Consider the following 15,002-nt stretch of genomic DNA (forward strand, 5'->3'; position numbering starts at 1 on the left):
GAATAAACTGTCAGTTTTACCATACATGTAGCCTCCAGATGAACTGGATTATTTTTACCTTTTAAAATACATATTACTATATTTTTAAGTAATTTGAATACATGTAACTTGCATGATTAGGGAAGTGATCACATTTTCTCAGAAGACTCTACTTTAGATCCAATAACACATCACTTTCAAGAACTTCCTGAATCTCACAGGTGAACTGTCTGAATCTATGTGCTTTGTTTAAGATGTATCTTATGTTTCTTTGTACTAAAGATGCTTACATATCTCCTTATATTAATGTTATAATCATTCTAATAGGCATAGGGCCTTTAAAAATGCATGTGGATATAACTAATAAATGAATAAAAAATACATTTAATGCTTACAAAGTAATTCTACAATGAAATATTCCTTATTTTTTAATACTGCCAAAGTAATTGGATAAGGAAAGTAGAAACAGTAATTACATGGATGTTTTATATGCATAATACAAATAAAATAATATTTTAAAATAAAGGCATATTTGATATCACATATACATAAATTAAGCCATGACAAATTTAAGAAAATTCTATCTCAAAGTTTTTAAATTAGATATCAATTATTGTCACTCTTTATTGATTTATCTGAAAAAAATGCACAGAAAGCTCTCCTCCCTATTACGGGGGAAGCAAGGAAGAAATAAATTTTGTTCTTGTGAAAGACTTAATGAGGGAAAAAACAGAGATGGAAAGCCCTAATCTGACTTTCAAACAAAAAAGTTCTTTGAAAATAATACAGTAAGTGATTTCCTTCCCTCTCTTGGCAATGCCATTTCAATCTCTAAGAATTTCCTATTTACTCCTTGACCTTTCAAATGAGGTCATCACTAAAGGAAATGTCTTATTTCAAGAGTAACTTCTTACTTTAGAGATCTTAGAGAGTTTCAGAGTATAGACCTTGTTAGATCCTGTTCTTATGAAGAGGAAGAGTAAGCAAGAGCTATTTGTCAATGAAAGCACTTGCCAATGAATTTCAAAGCACATGGGTGTTTCATGAATGTACAGCTGTGCTATATGGAACTGGACTCTGTAATTCTAACACTTTAAAATACTTCCTAATAGTTTGTCTCTAAGTGACATTTTAGAGATCGAGGTTATATCCATTTAGAAACAAAATAAAAGTTGAGCTGAAAATACAATTGTTAAAAATATGTCAATACTATTCATTTTATTTATGGTTCTAGATGAGTACTTGAAATATTGGGGACTCGCTTTGTAAATTTTATGACTGCCTAACCACTATGCTGTACACTTGAAGCTAATATAAAATTATATTGAACATCAACTATAATTAAAAAATAAAATAAAATATACTACTCACTACATAGCTTCATCAAATTCAAATTAGACACTGATTTCCTATCAATCTATTTTAGTGTGTGAAATTACTTGAAAACTTTGGGAAATATATTTATATATGTATTTTAAGATAATTTATAGTGATCCTAATAAAATACATATGTTAAAATTCCATTACGTTATCTTTAACTTTTTTATTATTTGCACTTGATTTACGGTGTCCAAAGTTTAATTAAAACAAGGACTTAGTATAATATATTTACTAAACATAGAAAACCAGCTAAGTGTATAAGTAATGATGACATAAGATACTCTTTTCATGAAAATATTAGTTTGAAAGATTTTAAATCAGGAAAATTGAATTAAGGAAATAATTACTTTTTAATTGCATCAGCTTTTTCTTTCCTGATAAGTCAGGTCTATATAAACATTATTGTTACATGATTGGTTAACATTTAATTGAATGTGCTCATAAACAATTTTGAAGCCATCTTAGGTCAAGTTCTCTCAGAGGGCCCTGAGCTGAGCATTCGACAAGTGACTTAATAAGGAAATTCTTCCAGGAGAAACCTGTAAGGAAGTGTAGGAAACAGGGTGGGATAAGGGAAGAAATCAAGCAAGGCTATGATTTCAGGGGAAGTACAGATTCAGCCTGATCCCATCGGAGCTCTGTAGAGTAAATCTCACAGTTTGCCCCATCTGGAGTCAGGAGAGCTGAGTTGCTTATTACCTACACGCCATCTCTTTGAACCTAAGCTATCCATATGGACAACTCAGTGTGATAAGACAAGTGCATTCCTCTGAAGCTTGCCATTGCCAGTCTTTAGTGGCAAAGTGCGTAGAACTTAAGGAATGAGCACACACAGTTCCCAGAAAGGAGATCTAGGGATTTGGGGATGAGGCTCCAACACTGTCTACTCTAGGAAGTATGTTAAATCTTAATCTGCAATACTAAGAAACTCTAATAATATTGTTGCAGACTGCCAGCCATGTACCCCAAATCCTTTCACTCCCTCCATCACCACTTCCAGTTCTCTGATACCTTGCTGAAAAACATGATGTTATTAAAGTTTTCCCTTACACTATTCAATTCCAAACCTCATGGGTTGAATCAGGATTGTGTGGGGCCAACCTTATAAATGGCATTTTATTTGACAGTGATTGGTTTAGACATTGGCAAGGCATTTAATCCTGTCTAATGAGATTTCAGGGAAAAGATGTTCCGATGTTCACCCTAATGAGAAAAGCTGCACAAAAGGAAATGTTCCTCGTCACCAAATGTCACTGCAGCTGCATGCCATGCCGGGAAATGCTAAGGCCTCTTGCCATCTTGAGTGGCAACAAAAAGTACAGGAGGAGGGTGAGAAAAAGGAGGAAAACCACTGAAGTTTGTATGGGATTTCTGGGCCACTGTAACCTCTCCATATCCAGATTTCTAAATGTGTAAGATAATAAAATTAAAGAATTATCATTTGAGATTTCTGTTATTTGAGACAAACACACTTTAATTACTATAACAATAGCTAGCTATCAGGCTATTTGCTTTGATGGATAGATAGCATGTAAAGCTTGAAATGGGCCAGATACATTTCTAAGTACTTTACATATGTTAATGCATGTAGCAATGTTGCTACTGATGGGAGAAGACACACCCCACAGCTGCTAATAACTATCATGATTGACAAACATAATCAATGTCCTTCAATCTTGTTGAAAAGGTTCAAGCCACATTGTGTTGCTCACTGAAATTACTATAGTTTCCATCACTAACACCACCAAAACCACAGTGAAGAAACAACAGACTTTGTTCTCGGTTTTTATTTAAAAAAACTAGTGGCCCAGTGCACAAAATTTGTGCACTCGCAGGGGTCCCCCAGCCTGGCCTGTGCCCTCTCACAGTGTGGGAGCTCTGCGATCAATTGCCCCAAAGAAGTAGGCCCCGCTCACCCATTCGGGGCTCCTGGATGGATTGCCCCAAAGAGGTAGGCTGCAGCCGGGGGTCCAGCCTCTGCAGTGCGAGGTGGCATGGGGACTCTCCGCCGGGACCGCCTCCTCCGCACTGCGCAGAGCCACAGAACCCCCAGGCCTCTCCGCACAGAGCAGCCACCGGGCCCCGCCTCCACTGCATGTGTAGCCATCTTGTGACAGCGTTAGGGCATCACAGCATCAGGGCATGACGATCACCTAGGCTATTATTAGTATAGATGTACTAGTAAACAAGCATCTTGGCAAAATCATGAAAAAATATTTCTTCATGATTTTCTTAACAAAAGTTCTTTTAAAAATGTTTTGTAATTTATAAGCATACTAAATTAACTCTTGCTAACATTGGGTATGCCATTTTCCATTTCCTGTGTTATCCCAGGTAATATTAGCTGAACACCACCCAGAAAGTTTTCTAAGCCATATGAAATGTAATCAAGATTTTTGTGAAAACAAAGCAACCACACAAACACACATACTGTATATATATTTATATATACAGTATGTGTGTTTGTGTGTGTGCTTTGTTCTGTATAGTTCTCTCTTTTTAATTATGTTCACCATTACATAAGATATATCAGATAATAAACTATAATGCTTAAGAAGGGCATTCTCTTCAAAATACAATTGAGAATAGTTAAGCTTTGTTCAGCTCACCTGAGCAATTAATTAAATGGAAATCTTTGATGAGTCCTTGTTGTTAGATTTCAATGAATAAACTATTCAACATCATATAATTGCCTGCTATCACACTTCCATATTTCTCTTTATTAACATCCTAGGGTTATGAAGACTATAGATTAGGTATGAGTTCTGGAAAAGATATCATGTGTAGCTATATAACTACCTCTCTGTGCCTCTTATATGCTACCTAACCCTGATAATGAAAAGGAGCAATCCGAGTGTGTGTAGTTTCATCAAAGACAGAGGAAGAGTAGGAGAATAAGGTTAACTCCAAGAGTTTATATTCTAATGTCCTTTAGTCATATGACCTTGACAAAATGACTTAATCCTTCTGAGGTTTAAAGCCAATACACTTTGATGGAGAACTGGTCTTTCTTCAGATATTTGTATCAACTTGATAAAGAGTTCAGGGATGATTATGAGTGAATATGATTTCCTGACACTTGTGGTACATAGTCTCAATAAATATTTGTTCCCTTCTTTTTGCCTTTATGATTCAGATTAAGAAACCATATTAGGTGATGTTAACTTCTCTAAAGGAGACCATTTCTGCTTAAAGGTATGAACTTCAGCCTCATACAGGAGCTAAAATTTGTATTTATGCTTGAGTTTTAAAAAAATCATGTTGATGTATTTTATCCTGCAAGTGTATATGAATTTTAAAAAGAAATTATTAATAAGAATGTTAATTCAAGATATTCAAGGGCTGACTAGAAATATTTCAAGAAAAAGATTTCCCCCAAAATAATGAGACATAGCCTTCTATGCTGAGAGTTTTTGTGTAACTAAGACATAATGTGTGACTAGGATATGAGACAAGACCAGCAAAGATTAGGGCTTGTGAGTAAGGGTCAAATATTCAAAAATCTTGTATAAAATAATAATAATAATAATAATAATAATAATAATAATGGTTAACATATATAAATATATGTTAAAAACATGTATATTTATGTTTTTCAAATATTAAAAACAAGGTGTCCTTTTGTAGAATATCAATTTTAGTCTAGGATTTGGGGGATAAGGGTATGGAAGTAAGAGATTCATAATATACATATGAAAATAAACAGATATATTGAGGAGAGGAATGAAAAATTAACTTGAAAAGGATCAGACTTCAGATATTTGTATCAAGCTGCTAAACTTTTAACCTCCTGGTCTCTGGGAATAACCAAGTATTCACTCATTTTGTATTTTGATGGAAAACTTGAAGAAACATTTGTCTATGCCAAGCTTATTATCTATTCTAATTACCACAATAATTACAGAAGGTACAAATGAAGAATCTAAGACTTAGACGGTGAAAATAATTTTACCAAGATTATGTAACCTACAATTTACAAAGTGGGGACTCTACTAACTAGAATTAAACTTGGTTTTCCCCAAATGCTTTACTTCCTTAAGTAAATAATGTTTTAGACTAAAGTGACAAGTCATTTAAGCATTTAAAATAGTGAAGGGCCACAATTATACACACACACACACACACACACACACACACACACACACACTATGATGAAAGAAGGAGGAGCTATTCAGATGTTTGAAATCATCCTGGTAAGAAATGATCAAGGTCAGGACAATTGTAAAATTATATCTCTTTACTATCCCAGGCTATATTAATCTTGGAAGTATCACTTTTTTTAAATAATGAAGTGAATACCTCAGTGTGTAATTATTACCCTTCACTATCAATACGGACTTATAAGATATATGTGAATAAGTCACATGGCTACTTCCAAAGAAAACTCATGATAGTGAAAAGATGTGGGGAGACAAGTAAGCCAATATTTTTTGCTTTCATAAATTTTAAATGTATGAAGCATTCAACTTATTTTGATATAATCAGTGGTGAAAGTAATGCCATCAAGCATGAGTGGAGGCTTTTAACTAGAATCATGTGCCATGTAAAGCTGTTGGATAGAGTTAAAAGGATCTGAACGTTGGGGGATATTAAAAAAAAGCAAGTGCTCAGTTGCTTTTGTAAGAGATTTTTAAATTAAAGCAGCAAATCCTTTAAAGCATCACACAATGGGTAGAATAAAAAAGAAAACTAATTACTCCAAACTATTTTATACTGGTGCAGCCTTGTAATAATCTTCCATGGAGTTCATGACCACAGGATTACTAGACCTTGAGAAGTATTTGGAAAAGAGGTCAAGGTGAGAGCAAAGGCAGCCATGTGAAACTCAGCTGGCCTGCTGGGGCATGTCTGAACCAGACATCCACTCCTGACCCAGATTTAGAAATAGGTAGGAAATAAAGTGCTGCGTGCACATATCTATGTTAAAAATATGTGTTCTTTTGAATATATTCATGTATATGTGTATGTTATAAGAATATGAAAAAATATGTACTGATCGCAGTAGAGGATAGTTTGACAGCACATTTCAAAAGCCTTAAATATTCACACTACTAATTTATATTAAAAAAAGACATCATCAGAAAGAAATGTGCATATTTAATAATATACTACTTATTGTAATATTATTTATAACAGCAAAATACTTCAATACTTCAACAGTCTCATTTTTTCTTTATTTAAAATAATGTATCATCAACATATTATATTAGTTATAGATATAAAACATTATAAATGTATACTAGAGGCCTGGTGCACAAAAATCATGCATGGGGTGGTGTCCCTCAGCCCAGCCTGCACCCTCTCTAATCCGGGACCCCTCAGGGGATGTCCGACTGCCACAGGGATTGGGCTTAAACAGGCAGTCGGACATCCCTCTCACAATCCAGGACCATTGGCTCCTAACCACTCACCTGCCTGCCTGCCTAATCGCTCCTAACCACTCTGCCTGCCTGCCTGATACCCTTATCCGCTCCCCTGCCTGATCCCCCTAACTGCTCTCCCCTGCTGGCCTGGTCCCCCTAACTGCTCTCCCCTGCCTACCTGATCCCCCTAACTGCTCTCCCCTGCTGACCTGATCACCCCTAACTGCCTCTGCCTTGGCCTCGCCATCTTAGCTTTGTCCAGAAGGACAACCAGACAGTCTTCTGGAAGATGTCCTGTCTAATTAGCATATTACCCTTTTATTAGTATAGATTCATATACATTGCAAAATAATTACCACTAGAAGTCTAGTTAACATCAGTCACCATGCATACTAATAAATTATTCCTTGTTATGAGAACTTTTAAGATCTACTCTCTTAGCAACTTTCAAATATACCAGTACAATACAATATCAATAATTGTAGTCATCATGTTGCTCATTATATCTCCATCACTTATTTGTTTTATAGCTAACTGCAAGTTTGTACCTCTTGAACCCCTTCCACCCCAATTTTTTGCCTGGGGAAGTAACCTATTTGTTCTCTGTATCTATGAGTTATTTTTTTGTAAATAATCTTAATTTTCAATAGTAGAAAAAATGATAAAATAAATAAATCAATATTCATAAAATAGAATGTGTGCAGAAATGCATTAAGTGAGTATTTAATGACACAGGGGTAGAATAACAACACAGGGGTAGAATAACAACACAGTAATTAGAAATAATTACATGTACCAACTGATAATGTATATGCTCACATAATTATATGAATATTATATATGTATATATAGAAAGGCTAGTAAGAAATACACCAAAATATTTAGCTTATGTTATCATAATACCGGAGTTGTATGTACTTTTTTTGTTTATGCTACCAGAAGGTTGCCATTTTTTATAAAGCAAAACCCTTTATGTATTATACTAAAAAAACATTGTTTCTAAATATCACATTTGGAAAAAACAGAGTCATGTTAGAAATGAGTTTAAAGAAGTATTATCAACAAAGAAGAATATATTTTAATGCAGCCTAAAACTAAGCTCTTAAAGTTCATTAGCTGAGGAAAATCAGCAAGCTCACTACATTTCCTTAAGCTGCAAAGTATGTTAGTCTGAGTCTCTTTTCCTACTGTGCTTTTATTAAAATATTCCCTTTGATGTTCTTTAATATATAAATTTTCTTTTAATAAAATTGTGTATGCACCAACACATTTTTATATATTGGCACATGATACTTCTTATTCTAAGGCTGAAATAAACTCAGAGACTGAGTTCTGCCCAAGCAGGTAATTTGAGTCCCAAATGGTGGCTCCAACCTCCCATTCCTGAGAATCTTCTGGAATGCTTCCTTTCTGCAGGGTGAGATAGGGCACAGTTTACTATATACCCTCCCAACACCCGAAATTATCTTTGATAATAATTTTTAAATTACAAAATATACTTATTGAAGTTATTTTGAGAAATACGATTTTTTATAAAGATACATATTCTATCATTGAGAGAGAAATCCTGATATTATTTTGTGAAAGAAAAGCACTACAGGGAAAAAATTCAAAATGGTAACAACTTTGTATTTAATTTAAGAGTGTGTGGAGAAGAAAGGGAAAGAGAGAGAAGGGGAGGTAGAGGTAGATAAAGATAGAAAGAGAGAGAGAGAGAGAGAGAGAGAGAGAGAGAGAGAGAGAGAGAGAGAGAGAAAGGGAGAGATGGAATGAAAAAGGGAGAAAGGGAGAGTGAGACATTAAACATAGAGGAGAAAGACCTTGTTGGTTAGTTGATAATTCAATTAGCAAACTATCCTAGCGGTATAAGATATACTCAGTTGACATGTAACATCACACACATTGAAAAATATCCAATGGAACATAATATCTAACACACTCTGACCTCACTTCTCTGTCTGATGAGTCCTAGGAGAGAACACGAAGGGAAGGGGAAACCCCTGCTCCTGACTGTTTCCAGGGATTTATGAATAAAGGCAGTGGAGCAAGTGCCAAAGTCACACTGGGTCTTTCTTTGTTTTCCATGCTCCAAGCATTTGTGTGAGAGCCAGGTACACCAGAAGGGCATAGGGAATTACTTTGGAAATGGCAATGTTGGTCTTATCCTTTCTCATTTAAAATTTTTTATTGTAAGAAATGGCTTCCTTCAATTTATCCTTACATCAGATATATTTGAAAATATATAAATTATTGGTTCCCCCGGCTGGCATGGCTCAGTGGCTGAGCGTCAACCTATGAACCAGGAGGTCATGGTTTGATTCCCAGTCAGGGCACATGCCCAGGCTTCAGGCTCCATCCCCAGTGTGAGGCATGCAAGAGGCAGCCAATCAATGATTCTCTCTCATTAATGATGTTTCTCTCTCTCTCTCTCTACCTCTCCCTTCCTCTCTGAAGTCAATAAAAATATTTTTAAAAAATTATTGGTTCAACTTATTAATGTAAATATATATCAAAATACAAAGTTGTTTAGTCATGTAGTTTATAGTGTAGGGATGCTACAATGACAGATAATATTTATTTTAATGTATTGAATTGAGTTTGGGTTAGGACTATAAATTGAAAGGAGCCATGGGACCTTATACTATTAGGAAAAATGAATACAGACAGAATTTATAAGTAAAGCAATATGTTTATTGATTACTTAATAGTATTATTCATATATATAATTTATAACATTTATACATATATCAATACCTATTAGTGATATTTACATCATGCTATACATATGAAATAAAAGTCAAGGTGCTTTTTCAATTATAATCAATGAGATGAAAATTTGATTAAATGTTAATGGGCTTTGAACCAATTTAAACTAAAACCTCACTCAGGCTTGGTCCAAGGTCATATACTGGACAAGAAAATAAAATTGCCATTTTGACATGTTTTTTGATCATTTGAATTTGACTCTTGAAAGTGATGTTTTAGGAGATTAAACATACACACAAGAGCAAAAGTTGAAATGTAAATGACTACCATTTTAAGAAACAAAATTAATATGCCAAACTTTTCTTGTACTTTATTTAAATCTAAAAAGTTTGAATGTTTTTTTCATCTGTTTAGTAGGAAATATATTGTTACAGAAATTATAATAACTACCCAAATACTGATGTAGTATATAAGAGATCCTTATTTTATTATTTATATAAAATGATGTTAAAATAACCTCCTTGACTACAGCATCATCAATTTACTGATTAAAGACAAATGTATTTTCTATTATTCAGAACACATATATATGTGTGTGTGTATGTGTGTGTGTGTATATATATATATATATATATATATATATATATATATATATGGCTAATATGCAAAGTGTCCCCTCGGGAGTTCGACTGGGAGACCAGGAGTTCGATCACTCGCTATGACGTGTGCTCACCACCAGGGGATGGTGCAGAATGAAGGAAGGCCCCAGCTGGCAGCTGGCAGCTGGGGAAGGAAGGCCCTGGTCGGCAGCCAGAGGCCCCAATCAGCCCTGATTGCCGGCCAGGCCTAGGGACCCTACCCATGGGTTTCATGCACCAGGCCTCTAGTTGATAATAAAATGTGAAGTTTTACAGTGGTTGATATAATATCATAAGTAAAATATTATTATTCTGCTGTCTCTTTACCTTTTGCTTACTTATTCCACACCATCATCATAAATATTATGGTACCTACTAGTAGCTATGCCTCACCCAAGCAAGAAAATACCATAATGTGGAGGTGGCAAATTTATTATTTAAATCAGACAAGTTCCAAATGTTGGACTAACAAGATAGTATGAATCTTTGGGAAGCAATTAAGATAACATTAATATTAAATTTTGATCTTTAAAGAAACAAATTATTTTGTCTATTTTTCTTTAGAGTGTTTTCAGAAAAAGACTTACTATTGAGTGTTTTCTTCAGATTTGCACTACTTAAAAATAACATTTAGACACTCTGCTTAGCCCCACTCTGTTTCAAATGACTGCTTCTGTAGGGTTCCTAAATATATCATGTTCTCTAGTTCAATGGCCTTCAAACTGGGTCTAGGTGGTCTACCCCTCTCTGTAAGGGCATCATTGGTGTGGATAATGTTAAAAGGATCAATAGCCAGATCCCAACTTTAACATGACTTCTTTCCAGAGGCACCTGTTCTGTAGGTGCATGTTCTCCTTTCCCAACTGTCCTTTTAGGTCTTCCTTCTCTCTTTTATGAGAGAAAGGCATTCATCCCTCCCATTCTGCCTCTAACTGCTGTCCTGGAGAGTACAGACTGTGCCTGGATTGTCCAAAGGATAATATGCCAGTTTGGTGAACGGCTCAGAGTATCAAGAAACATTTTTTTTTTTTTTGCCTCAAGCTCAAGGAGCTTCCAAATATTTGTGGGGAAAAATTAAAAATTAAAAAATATATCTATATTATAGGTAATTGTGAATTTGGGCATACATATTTTAAGATTAAAAATTACATATCCTTACTATTATACACTACTATTCCCAATAATTTATCTATGTGAATAATGTTAATTGTTTACAACTATAAAAATTAAAAATAAGAATCAAATATTTTTATATGGATGATGGTAGGGATTAAATTGCCATGGTATTTTTTTTATTCCAAGGAATATAAAACCTTTTAATAATTTTATTTCAAAGTGCCATATTTATAATATGCCAAAATTATATACTGTTTACACCTATTATGATGAAAAAAATTAGATGTCAACTTAAAAAATCAGTCTATTTGACTGAAGTATAGAGAAGAGATTGGAGAGAAGAGAAATGTTGGTGAGAGGCCAATCAATAGGCTGTCACATCAGTACAGGTGAGAAAATTATTATTACTTGCACTAGGATAATGGCTATAGAGAGGGAGATAAACAGATTTAAGAGGAACTGACAGGTAAAAGTGTCAGAATTTATTGGTGAGTGCAAATGAGAATGATGTGCAAACACTCAGATTTCTGATGTGCAAACACTCAGATTTCTGATCTCAGTGGTTACCTGGGTGACTTGTTATGAAACAAGAGAGACAACTCTGGGAGAGAATCAGGAGAACGAGGTTTGACACTGTACATCATGATTACAGTTTCAGATAGGTTGAATGGAGCCAGACTTTGGAACATGGAAGTGAATGTGAGACAGCAATGAGCTATGTCAGTCTGGAGCTGAAACAAGATGTTCTTATGCTATACAATAGTCCCTCTTGTCCACGTGGATATGTTCCAAGACCCCCAGTGATATTTGAAAGCACAGATTTATGATAAAGTTTAATTTATATATTAGGCACAGTAGGAGATTAACAATAATAGCTAGTAATAAAATAGAATAATTATGTAATACACTGTGACAAAAGTTATATGAATGCTCTCTCTCTCTCTTTCTCTCTTTCTCCCTCTCAAAATATCTTATTGTACTACACTCACCCTTCTTGTAATAATGATGAAATGTCTCACTAAGTAGAGAATTTTCACATTTTCCCTTAAAGGAAGCACTTTACAGCTTCTTTTTGGCATATGCAAATTGCTAGTGTCACTACTCTTGGGCTTTGAGACCATCATTAAGTAAAATAAAGGTTACATGGACTTGAACGCAAGCCCCATGGATCTAACAGTCAATCTAATAACTGGAGGTTATTTACACAGCAAGGCTATGCTGGACAATGGGATGATTCATGTCCCAGGTGGATGGAACAAGATGGCACAAGATTTCATCATGCTTCTCAGAATAGCAGGCAGTTTAAATCTTATGAATTGTTTATTCTGGGATTATCCATTTATTATTTCTAGACCACAATTGATTATGCATAACCATAGAAAATGAATGGATAAGAAAGGACTACATTGTATGCTAATGGGAAAGTCATATTCATAGGATGCTCTGATGGTTTCTACTGGTTGCTGCTGAAGCCATTTGCATGGTGAGCGTGAAGGGAGAGAACCTGAGGTGGAGAATGGATAAGTCTGGAAACAGTTATTATGGGTGGACATATTACCCAGGGTAATAGAATAATTGGCAACCCTCGACCTTTATTCAGAGGAGTACTATAAACAAAAATATTTTAATGTTGTTTTTCATTTTGGGGGAACATAGAGAGCTCACATTAATAATTACTGTTGTATTTTTGAGATTCTAGGAGGCCTCCTTGGTTGAACAGTTAAAACAAACAAAAATCTCATTATTAGCTAAAGCTTGCTAATAGAAGATATGGATTTATACTTGAATACTCTCAATATAGTTTTATAAATGAAGGTACTTTCCTTATTCCCCCTCCCAAAAAAAATAATAAAATAAACTTTGTGTTCGTGAGTGAAAGTGAAGCATGAATTAAAGGGAACCAGGAATTAAAACAAACAGAACATATGATATCATCTGGGAAATTAAAAATATCACAAGCTGATGTGTGTATATATGGGAAGTGATAGGAATTGGAAGGAAGAGAGGGGTGTCAATAGTCTGGATCAAGGGGCTTGCAATCATCGCAGTTGGAGGAAAGATTGGACCGGAGCTTTGGCGTTCTATTTCTGTCCTTGACTTGGAGAGGATAAATGTTGCCATGAGAGGATAATTGCCCTCCCACATTATGGAAATGTCAGCAAGAGGCCAAGCTGCCCCGTCTTCCTGAGTGAAATCAGCACAGCAGACGTTACACTGACGTTGAAAGGAGCTGATATAAACCATACTTGACTGATGGGCTTCCCTTCCATGTTTTCCTATCGATCCCCTCAGTCTTTGCATCTCAAGGGTAATGGAACAAAGTAAAGGAGACTTACTCCTTTCTCAGGGCAGGCCCAGGAAGCTGATTGGAGACTTTGAAATCTGTGTGTGGGAAGTGCTCTCTGAAACGCCATCTAGACAAGAGCCAGGGAAACAGAATTAAATAGAAAAATAGAATGAACTGCATTGTACTGCTACAGCAAGGTCAGCCAGTCCTACAGGAAATTCTAGAGCTGGGGTGGCCCTTCAGAGATATCTCTAATTGAGACCTGGGAGCCAGGCCTTTGAACTCTGCAGTGACACCCGTCACTAGGGATGGGAGAAGAAGTGGGGCAGATCCCTTAGGATGAGGGCAGTTTCTGGAAAGGGATGCAGGCTGCATGGCTAGTAGCTATGAGAACATGTGCTGCAAAACTGAGGGGGAACAGGAGCAGCAACCCATAATAACCCCATAACAACTATTGTACTTCCCTCAATGCCACTCCTTTCAAAGAAATTCAAATGCAAGGTAAATATTTGACCCAAATAGTTGCCTGGTGATGAGGCAACAAAAGAACTGCTTTCAAGGAATGAACTTCCACCCTGGTGCTCTGGTGCTACTTTAGTTGCTATCTCTTCTCTTCTCTTCTCTTCTCTTCTCTTCTCTTCTCTTCTCTTCTCTTCTCTTCTCTTCTCTTCTCTTCTCTTCTCTTCTCTTCTCTTCTCTCTCTCTCTCTCTCTCTCTCTCTCTCTTCCTCGCCCCTCTCTCTAAATTTATCCGTAGGAATGCACATGAGAGCTAGGCTTCCAATCTTTCCAAATACACATTTAAACAGAGACTAACTAATACCCCCAGGAGTCATGAACTCAAGGTGATTTTGACCAAATGGATGGTCAGCAAACTCTTTCTTCAGGGGCAGATAATATTTTACACCTGGCGAGTCTCACAGTCTCTGTCGCAATTACTTAACTCTGCTGATGTGCACAAAATCAGCCACCAAGAATGCATAAACAAATAGATGTTTCTGTGTGCCACAAAACTTTACTTAAAAATACAGGTGGAGGCCCAGTTTTGGCCTGTGAGCCATCATTTGCCAGCTCCTGAACTAGATACCTAAAATATATAATTACCATAAAACAAATAAAACAAAATCAATCATAAATCATACACCATCTAAAGCAAAACTATCGGAACAGACTTACAGCAAGTAAAAGCTGACATAGTAGATATGATTTAAATAAGAGTTTAAGTGGAATTGGGCAAAGGGGGGAAGGAAGGGACACCTGTAATAATGTGAACATTAAAATGTTTTAATAATAATAATAAAGAATACACACGAGTTAAAATACTCAATAAATGGAATAAGTAGAAAGATGAACACAGACAAAGAAAAAACTAATGCACGGAAATGTCAGACAGTGAAATTCTCCCCGCCCCCCCCACCCAAAAAAATAGAAAAAACATAAAAAGAAAGAAGTTATGCAAAGAACACCTAAACGATGTTTCAGATGGGAGTTAGGCCTGTGATATCTTGGTGACAAAGTACCAGAAAGCGATGGG

This window comes from Plecotus auritus, assembly GCF_963455305.1.
Source record: "Plecotus auritus genome assembly, chromosome: 2".
In the NCBI taxonomy this organism is placed as follows: domain Eukaryota; kingdom Metazoa; phylum Chordata; class Mammalia; order Chiroptera; family Vespertilionidae; genus Plecotus; species Plecotus auritus.